The sequence below is a fragment of the Euprymna scolopes genome, chromosome 18 (genome assembly GCF_053919585.1).
Source record: "Euprymna scolopes isolate OS-2025 chromosome 18, ASM5391958v1, whole genome shotgun sequence".
Lineage (NCBI taxonomy): Eukaryota > Metazoa > Mollusca > Cephalopoda > Sepiida > Sepiolidae > Euprymna > Euprymna scolopes.
The window spans coordinates 2,020,511-2,031,617 of NC_136499.1; the positions used below are offsets into that span (position 1 = coordinate 2,020,511).

Below are 11,107 nucleotides of genomic sequence, written 5' to 3' on the forward strand. Positions count from 1 at the left end.
CCCACATCTGGTCTTTGCTTGCAGTATCTGCCGGAACAGATGGTATTTATTTGCTCCCCCACCGAGCAAATTAGGCACAAGGCCGATTTTTAATGTGAGGAGTGAAGGGAGGGGGAAGGGAAAAAGGGGACCAGCTCCCGAGAGGTGGGAAATGGGAGCTGGTTAAAGGTCAAGCATGTGGGGTTGCCCCCACATCTGGTCTTTGCTAGTCATAGCTAGTCATAGCTTGCAGTATCTGCCGGAACAGATGGTATTTATTTGCTCCCCCACTGAGCAAATTAGGCACAAGGCCGATTTTTAATGTGAGGAGTGAAGGGGAAATGGGGACCAACTCCCCGGGGAGTAGGGGAGCTGGATAGTGACAATTGGTATGAAGGGTTGCCCCTACATTGACCAAGGTCATATATGTGGGGTCGCCCCCACATATGGTCTTTGCTTACAGTATCTGCCGGAACAGATGGTATTTATTTGCTCCCCCACTGAGCAAATTAGGCACAAGGCCGTTTTTAATGTGAGGTAAAAACCAGCTCCCCTAAAAGTAGGCAAAAAGGGGGCACTCTGGTTACCAAAAATAATAATTGTCCCAGTATAGAGGGCCTCCCCTCCATTGACTGGTACATATTATCTTAAGTGCAGCATCTGCCGGAACAGATGGTATTTATTTGCTCCCCCACCGAGCAAATTAGGCACAAGGCCAATTTTTAATGTGAGGAGTGAAGGGAGGGGGAAGGGAAAAAGGGTACCAGCTCCCGAGAGGTGGGAAATGGGAGCTGGTTAAAGGTCAGGCATGTGGGGTTGCCCCCACATCTGGTCTTTGCTAGTCATAGCTAGTCATAGCTTGCAGTATCTGCCGGAACAGATGGTATTTATTTGCTTCCCCACTGAGCAAATTAGGCACAAGGCCGATTTTTAATGTGAGGAGTGAAGGGAGGGAGAAGGGAAAAAGGGGACCAGCTCCCGAGAGGTGGGAAATGGGAGCTGGTTAAAGATCAGGTATGTGGGGTTGCCCCCACATCTAGTCTTTGCTTGCAGTATCTGCCGGAACAGATGGTATTTATTTGCTCCCCCACCGAGCAAATTAGGCACAAGGCCGATTTTTAATGTGAGGAGTGAAGGGAGAGGGAAGGGAAAAAGGGGACCAGCTCCCGAGAGGTGGGAAATGGGAGCTGGTTAAAGGTCAGGCATGTGGGGTTGCCCCCACATCTGGTCTTTGCTAGTCATAGCTAGTCATAGCTTGCAGTATCTGCCGGAACAGATACTACACTTTGATCTTGGCCAAAAGGCCAAGAGGGAAAGAACTAAGTAATTCGCAATTATATTGTGGATCGCCAGCATACATGACTAAAGCTTCAATTTCCAGGAATGTAAGTTTTACAACTGAATTTTTACAAGAACTCTATAAACTGCACTATGGGTCCTTGCAGCACTTAATTTACTTAATTACAAAGTTCATTTTCAACCAAAAGTACGTATATGCTTTTTATTCGTGTTTTTCGTATTTAATCACAAGTTCAATAATTTCATATGCCATAGTTGAAAATACTTTGCGATGTCAAATATTGTTTTTAAAATAAACGTTGTGATTTTAATGTTAAATTTAATTCTGTGTAAAGTGAAAGAAATATAATTGTCTGTTTCAACTATTACTATCTGGTTTGATAAGTATTAACAAACTTCGCCTTAATCCCTTCTTCCACCCAAATAGAAGAATGACTATCATTTGGTCGACTCCAATGGAGACAGAGAAGTCTTATTAAAGGCAACCAGAATGCGAGTAAAAAATCATTAAAAATGGTTTGATGTTTTTGCTAGACATCAATAAATGAGGAATCATTTCGAGTTTAAAATCCATTGAGGAAAACACGCTTCAAATGTGTCAACATCATTGAGAATAAACGGAATTACACGACATCAGGTCCAATACGGTCGCCTTCTTGTTTTTATTTCGCTTGTTCACATAAAGTTGACACCTTTCAAGCGTGTTTTCCTCAAGTAACATTCGTAATACTGGCTTGATTTTAACTCAGTATGAGTCATCATTTATTAATATTTAACAAAAAAATAACAAAATAAATTCATTTTTATGCCTGTATAGAAATTTTCTCGAATACTGCTACGGCTGCGATTTGTAACGTTTACCGATATCTTACCCATACAAGTAAACATAATCATAAAATAGAATGTATAGATAGATAGAAAGAAAGAAAAGGAAAAATTGGAGTTGAAGAGAGAGAAAAAGAGAGATAATATGATCAAATAAGGGGGAAGATACGACCGACTGTTCAAGAACGCAAAATTATTTCAGGGTTTTCTTGATTAAACATACTGATGCGTTACTGATACGTCTGATATATGATTCATTTTTAGTCTTTTTGATTTTCTTTTTAATTAATTCATACCAAAATTAAGTATTGCATATAATTCTTTCGACACTATTTCTTTGTAGTTGTTCAATGAAAACGTTTTACAAGAATAGAAAAAAACAATTTTATTCGCATAAATATGATATTGTACCATCAAATATAAATTAAATGTTGAAAACACGTATTTTGGTTGAGGTATGCGATGTTATTCTAATGTTGCAATCAACTATTTTTCTATGAATTTCTTATATACATTCGTAAGTAAGAATGCTTGCCATTTACTCTTCACGAAAGCACAGTTAGACACTGTCGGTTTATAATGTGTAGAAAATAAAGAAGGGTTTCTATTTCATAAACCGAAGAGACAAAAATAAAGCGCAGTATCAGAACAGAAACTACACTTTGAATTATTAATTTACTATAAAAATATACACTTTTCAAGTGCATACATGCGGGGAGGGGAGGAGTCATTTATCTTTCTCTGAATACACTATTCTCAGCTAGAATCATAGAACTCACCAAAATATCAAATTTACTATGGGATAAGAGGTATCCTATTTAAAATATCCCTAATGTGTTATGTGAAATATTGGGGCATTACAGTAGCGAGTTGAGTTAATTAGGAAAATATGCAATTTACACATCTAACGCTCTAGAATTTAGAATATACAGCTTACATAAAAATAAATTAAATGATCCTAATTATGATATAATAAAATTATTAATTCTGATGTAAATTATAAAATTATTAATTCCATCTACTAACTAAATAACTAATGAATTAATTTTATTCAAACAATTTTCACTACATAAATATATGCAAATAATAGAGGGGAAATAAGTTCAATCCAGCGACTGACACCCTTTCTAACTCAACAATAAACAACAATATATGCAAATAATAAATAAAATATTTATCAATATTCAAATTTTATTTTTAGCTGCAATATTTTAAGTCTAAAAATTCTTATTTTTTACTTTACTAGAATATCTTGTTCTTTACTTTTCCAGGTTGAATTTCTTGTTCTTTACTTTTCCAGGTTTAATAAAATCTTAAGAATATTACTTTTCATGCGCGCATTTTTCCATATAATCCATGATTTTTCCAGGCATTGCTATTGTATTAATATATAAATTTATAATATTTATTAATGATTGTCAAAAAAAAATTAGCTCTCAAACACACATGTATGCAATATTTATCATTCAATCACAGTAGTTCCGAGCCAGGGTCTCTACCGAGACTGCGGTTCATGAATTCGTGATCTGTATAGAGCGTAAACTAACAAAAAAGAAGATGGCACTCGGTGTCTTTTTAGATATTGTTGCAGCTTTTGACAACATACCCTTCAGTAGTATGTTCAAGTCGCTACGAGAACTCAATGTGCCACCAGTACTCATCCGATGGATTGAGTATATGGTGAGGCACAGAACAGTTCAAGTAGAATTACTGAGGGCAACTGTTAAAAGGGAAGTAGTTAAATGAAACCTCCAAAGTGGGATTTTATCACCTTTACTATGAAACTGTATGCTGAATCCTCTTTTAAAGGAGTTTAAAAATAGGAATATTTATGCCCAGGCTGATGCTGATGACATCGCAGTGCTGGTCGCGGGTTCAAAAGCATCATTGGTCAGACGCATTGCCAAAATGGCATTAAATATTCCTAATAAATGGTCTAATCGAAATGAATTAGAATTCAGTAGCCGTAAAACAGAAATGGCCTTGTTTACATATAAAAGGAATTGCCAACTTGGTGACCTTTTTCTGAGTGGACAGAAATTGAAACTTTCGCAGGAGGCAAGGCTGTTAATCCTGGACAGTAAGCTAACCAGGAAAAGCCACATAGAAAAGATTTCCTCCAAGGCGACTGCAGCCCTTATGCAATGCAAACAAATTGTGGGGAAAACCTGGGCAGTTAACGCGCATGTAATGAGGTGGATATACATTGCTATGGTATGTCCCATTTTGTCGTATGCATGTGTTTCCTGGATCCGCGGGACAGAGAAACTGTACTTGAGGAAGAAACTCCAGAAGGTACAAAGACTTGCTTGTTTAATGACTTCTTCAGCATATCCGAGCACACCTACTGGAGCATTGGAGATGCTGTTGAATATCCCTCCGATTAAAGAATTCCTGAAGGCAGAAGCGATACGGGGATCCTATAGAATAGATCTCATGGGTCTGTGGTGGTCAAGATCTGTTGGGACTACTGGAAAAACAAAGAGTCACGTGGATTTGTGTAATGAGGCTAGGAAGGAACTACCGCTCTTGCATGTGCCGGGTGACCTTATGACTAAAACCAGATCATTTGAAAAGCATTTCACATGCATGGTTTATGACAGAATAGGCGCAAGAGATTACGAAAAAGAGCTGGAAAGCAACGTAATCAAATGCTATACTGATGGATCTAAAATGAATGATAGGATTGGTGCGAGTGTTTATATAGAATACTCAAACCACCTCACCTGTCAAAAATCTTATTATCTTGGTAAACTGAGGACGGTCTTCCAGGCAGAAGTCTTCACCATACAGGTATCATCGGATACAACACCAAACACCATTCATGAGCTGGCACCATTGGATGTGGTACCAAACACCACCCCCGCCTTCACCGAAGAGCAGGATCTCAGACCTAAGTCTGACAAGTCAGCTCTAACATTCGGTAAACATCACGACAAAAACCGAAGAAGGAGAGATAGCGCATATTTAAGGCTTTTGAATCTGAGGTTCTGATCATGGAAGAGGTTCAGCAACAGGAAATAGCTATCCTTTCAGATAGTCAGGCAGCTATTAAAGCATTGGAGAATAGTACGGTAAGATCCCAAACCGCACTGTGGTGCATTGAAATCTAAACCATCTAGGAAAAGAAAACCGCATATCTATTTCATAAGGAGAGTTAAAAAAAAATTAGTTATTAAAAAAAAGTTCGGTTTTTTAATTATAAAAAAACCCGAATACACGGGATTGAACCTAAAATCTTTCCACCAACCCCCGGTACTCTAACCGTTACGCTAACGTGTCATATTGGCAAGATCGCAGTAAAAAATATTTATATACAAAAAAAAGTTATGCAAAATAAAAAAAAGCGTTAGTCACTTATGTATGTACTTACTCTCCTGTTTGTGAACCCACATATTTTGTTGTAACATTTCCACCTTTATAGATTATTAGAATTTCTTACAGAGATTTCGCATTTAAATCACCATCAGTGATGACTCCCTCCATTCCACTTTGCTTCCTTTGACTATTTTGTGGACGATCTCACCAATGTACTGATAACAACAGCCACCTTTGTGTAATATCTATATACTGCTAAAATCTAAAAATTTCATCTTGCTTGATTGCTATCATATTTGGCCTCGCGGACATTGGGTGGGTTGATAGGAGAAAAGCATTGGATATTGTTTATATAGTACGGCCGCTTGCATCATTTCATTGAAACAACATTTCAATTTTTTTCCGAAATAAAATGTTATTACCTTATTATATGAAATGAAAGTAATTATAAGAATTAAATATGCTAAATTTTATTTATCTCATCTTATAAACTAGTAGGTACTACTATGCACAATAAATTATGTCGCAAAATGCTAACTTCATCAATTGAATAGAGAGACACAAATAACCGTGACACTACAAAAGGCGAATAATGACGCCCATCCTACTATACATAAAAAAGTAATAAAGATAAAGCAGAGATCCTATAAAATGTTTTATCTAGAGGATCCGTTACTTGAAGTGTTATAGCTGGACTACTTAGATTAAGTGTATTGACCCCTGGGCATATAGTAATGTTTAAAATTACTCAGCACAAAATTAATATTTATGAACTTATTTCGGAATTTTGGAGACAGTGATTGATAATGTATACTATTTGTATTATCATTCTCATTTTGTATGTTATTTTCACAACGTTTCGCCCGATGTAACGTCCGATTTTCAGACACGTCTTATCGAACGTGAAAATCTGTACGTTGAATTATGAAATCTATACAGAAGTGAGAAAGAACCTTTTTAATGCACTAGGGTATATTATTCTTGTTCCGTCACATATGACAGAGTAGAAGTTTTTAATAAGTATTTTATATTAATTCTTAGTATTCTCTATAGTGAGGATTAAACCTCGAGATAACTGCCACTTAGTACTAATTGCTTCTTAAAGACTTTATCCGTTACGCCACGTCTAATTAGTTTTCACTCTCCTCAGATACCTATATCCTTTTCCTATTTGTTTATTAGGAACGTTATGAATGTGTATACGTTATTCTATAATTGAATCGCCATCATGCCGGCCAATGGCGATGTATCTGGCCAGTTTTATTCATGTATTATATTCCTTTTATAGATTTCCAGAACGTTGAACTTGGAAAGATATTGCCAATTCTGCCCAAGGACACCTGTCTTTCCGTTTACGATCTGGATCTTAATGTGCATTTCCCCAACACGGCTACATCTTTCGATATAGCCAACCGCTCATTCGCTACATATATTTGATTTCGGCGCTGAAAATATCATGGCGAGCAAGAAATATGCTCATTGCAAATATTGGCTCATATATTTTACTGTCAATATTAAAAACGCAAGTTCATTTTCCGTTCTTATCACAAAATATAAATTCTCGACAAACAAGAAAACATATTTAAGTTACAAATATTGACTGAAATGAAGACATGATAGAAAGGTAACATTTCGTGCATTTCATATTTGCACTTGACGCAGTTTCAGTAGTTATTTTATGTCATAAAGCTTGTGTCAGTCTGTGCATCATTTCCCTATCTATCTCTGTTACATAATAATGCACACACACACACACACATATATATATATGTGTGTGTGTGTATATATATATATATATATATATATAACTGATCTTGCTTGTGTGTATGTGTGAAGTAACTATCTTTACCAAACTACTCAGTCTGTTATGTAGCCGTGTATATAACGAGTGTATATGTAAATATTTATGCTTGCCTGGGATCGTACTTAGTGTGTTGAGTGTATGTGCGTGTCAATACGTGTAATCGTCTAGTGTGTATAATGTTCGTCGTGGGTGTATGTGTATGCGACTATTTACATATATACATTAAACATATAGGTACGGTTCCCACGGGATACATAACAGTCTATAAGCAGTTTCTTACGAGACGAATAAACATCTTTGTCTGCTTGGCACCAAGCAAAGGAATAACATACCTTTTTAGTCGTAAAACATTGACGTATCGTTCTGGATGTGCTTCTGAAAAGGCAAACCATTTTCTCCCCGAAAGCTCGTGACAACAAAACTATATTTCACACATTTAACATTTATTCATGATTGAAACTTCTTTTGCTCTCGGAGTGCACGCTCTTACATTTTGGTGATTCCATCCTGCTGTCTTCTCAGCCAAACACTTCCATAACTGTCAACTCTAACTCTTCAACTCGATCTGCCTCTAATTAGTCTCTGTCTTAGTATTTGCAATGTAGCACAAAGATACAATAATCTGATATTTCTCACGTACTAACATCGTTGTTTATGAAAACTACATTCCTAACTGTAATTACGTATTTAATATATATTTTTTGGCCATTCAATTTTTCACCAAACATTTATTTTTCTCTCATTGAAATATTTTTTATTCAATAACATTGAAAATTGCTGACCTTTTTTTTTTTTTTTACACAGAGATCACCACTTATCAAGGTCCGGAAGCCACTCAGGGATAAGGGTTATTGCAAGTACATTACGTTTGTATGGAGATTTGATGAAGTGTTTAATTAAGGGGGCGGTTCATTAGGAATTTTTTAACATTGGACTTGAACACATCCAAGTTGTAGTCCGGAGGGAAGCAGGCAGACCGAACAGAGTTCCACAGGCATGCAGTTCTAAGAAAGAAGCTTTGTTCATGGAATCGGCGTTTTGATTTAGGCACAGATATAGAGTGGGGGAAATTTTTCACAGTGGATTCAGCTAGACGGGTGTTTTTCGTGAAAGATTGGCGAGGGGGACCAGAGATTGGAGTTCAGACGAGCACCTGTCATGGAAATAACGATAAAACAAGGATAGGCTCGCAACGTCTCTTCTGTGGGAGAGAGGTTGCAGGGTAGAGAAAAGGGCATCCCTCACTAAGCCACCAAGTCTATTTTGTACTCTGTCAAGGCAGGATAGGCTGTTTTTAGCAGCTCCTGCCCAGATATCGCAACAGTATTCCATCATTGGGCGTACTTGGCTTTTATATAGATAGAGAATTGCATCAGTAGTGAGATATCTTCTGGAGCGGTTGAAGGATCCCACCATCTTTCCAGCAACCTTGGCAACAGACTTGATGTATGTGTTCCATTTCAGATCAGGAGTAAAGGTCAAACCCAGAAGCTTGTCAAAACACGGGGCCTCACCCAGACGAGAGCCATCCATCACAATTGATGCCAGCTGGGGATCAGAGCGTTGATGATGTAAGGATAGGAGCTTGGTTTTGGGTGCATTAAAGGTAACCAGCCACATCTTCCCCCACTGAACCAAGCGCTCGAGATTAGAGGAGAGAGAATCAGAGAGAACTTTGTCATTTACAGCCTTTGATGTGTTGCCGTAGATGGTCGTGTCATCAGCATAGATGCCAACGAATGATTTAAGTATGTGTTTAGGGAGGTCATTGATGTAGATCAGGAAGAGAGTTGGGCCCAGGATTGACCCCTGAGGGACTCCAGCATTTATATTGCAGGCCTCCGATTTTTGTCCATCTACCACTACTCTTATGACCTTACATGAACCGGCGTTATCGGAAAGACCAATATGTAACATGTCAATATTTTTGGTCTACTAACGTGAAACTTGAGATATAGAGTATTCAGAATTGTAGAAAAGGTCAATTTGCTTTTTAGCCGAAAAATAACTGCTAAATATTCAAAATTGAAACTTGGCAAGCGTAATGTGTTATTTTTACGCATGTACAAATATACATTTATATATTGAACAACGTTATTTCTTAAGCTTAAGTATGAATTTAGGTCGCACGATAGAAAATAAGGCTTGCAACGAATACCACTTTGGTTTCGATTCTAGCTGGTGGTAGCCAAATTGTAATGTTTTTTTTTATTTTTAGAATCACCGCTATATATTCAGGGCAATATACCAATCAATAGATATTGGCTTTATAATAATAAATACAAAATCTGCAAAAATTAAAATATCCTATTTAAGCGTATTTTACGACTGGAAAACTACGAGTATATTGTTAATGTATATATATATATATATATATATATATATATATATATATATTATTATTATTATTATTATTATCATCATTATTATTATTATTATTATCATTATTATCATTATTATTATTATTATTATTATTATTATCGTCATTATTATTATTATTATCATTATTATCATTATTATCATTATTATTATTATTATTATTATCATTATTATTATTATTATCATTATTATCATTAGTATAAATATTATTATTATTATCATTATTATCATTATTATTATTATTATTATTATTATCATTATTATCATTATTATTATTATCATTATCATTATCATTATTATTATTATTATCATTATTATCATTATTATTATTGTTATTATTGTCATTATTATTATTATTATTATCATTATTATTATTATTATTATTATTATTATTATTATTATTATTATTACCGTTTAATCTGCTTAATTACACATGCATCTGTTGTCGAATCGTATCAATGATCCAGCAACTTCGTCAGAGACCTTTTATAGCAAATGAATTTAAACAGGTAAATCAGTTAAATTGGATTAACTTAGCTTACTTTAAGAGCACGCATCTTAGGTACTGCAAACAAAGCCTCCTCCAATCCGCATAAATCCTTAAGGTGTCAAATTCAATATGACACCTCGACAACCAGACAGTCCACTAGTGATAGCTACCTACTTGTCTACTTGTATTTCCCTTTTTCCATTCAATCTTATCTCTCTCTTTCTCTCTCCCTATCCCGGCCTCCAAAGTCTTACACATCTTACATCCTTCCCTCCCTTTTTCTTTTCCACCCTCTTCCTCTATCGCTCTCTCCCTCCTCTCTCCCTATACTCCGATCTGTGTCGTATCTGGCTGAAATCTTTAAACTCAATTTCACTCCTTTCCGATCTTTATTTAATTATTAAATCTTAACACTTAAATATTGTTAAATCAGAATTGAGATCCCCCCTTTTTTTCCTTCGTCATCTCCTAATATCGTTTTTCCAAATCATAATAACCACTTATGTTAAATCTGATGACGTTGCTGGGTCGTTAATACGATTCGGTAACAAAAACATGTGTAACTAAGCAGATAAAACGGTAATGAAATAAAATATATATATATATATATATATATATATTCTCTGCAATAGTATTGAGTACTTTCTCCAAGATTTACTAATTAGCATTTTTGCTATATATATATATATGTATATATATATATATATATATATATATATATATATATATATATATATATATATATATATATATATATATTATCGGGGTGGGGTGGGTCGCCCGGGCGTAAAATACTCTTAAATATGATATTTTAATTTGTCCAGATTTTATATATTATTATTATAGAGTTGTGATTTTAAAAGGGAAATAATACGTGACAATCAAACTGTGTCAACCTAATATGTATTAGAACTGAGTAAAAGCAAAACAATAAAATAAGATGAACGTACAAATGTACAACGATTTTTCAGTTATGACGCATTTTTAACCCGTTAAAAACTATTTCAACTAAA

At 35.4% G+C, this 11,107-nt stretch overlaps 1 pseudogene; it reads right to left on the minus strand.

The window, feature by feature from the left end:
• Nucleotides 1-1,131: 1,131 nt before the first annotated feature.
• On the minus strand, nt 1,132-1,295 carry LOC145297991 (U2 spliceosomal RNA; annotated as a pseudogene).
• Between the last annotated feature and the right edge of the window lie 9,812 nt (nt 1,296-11,107).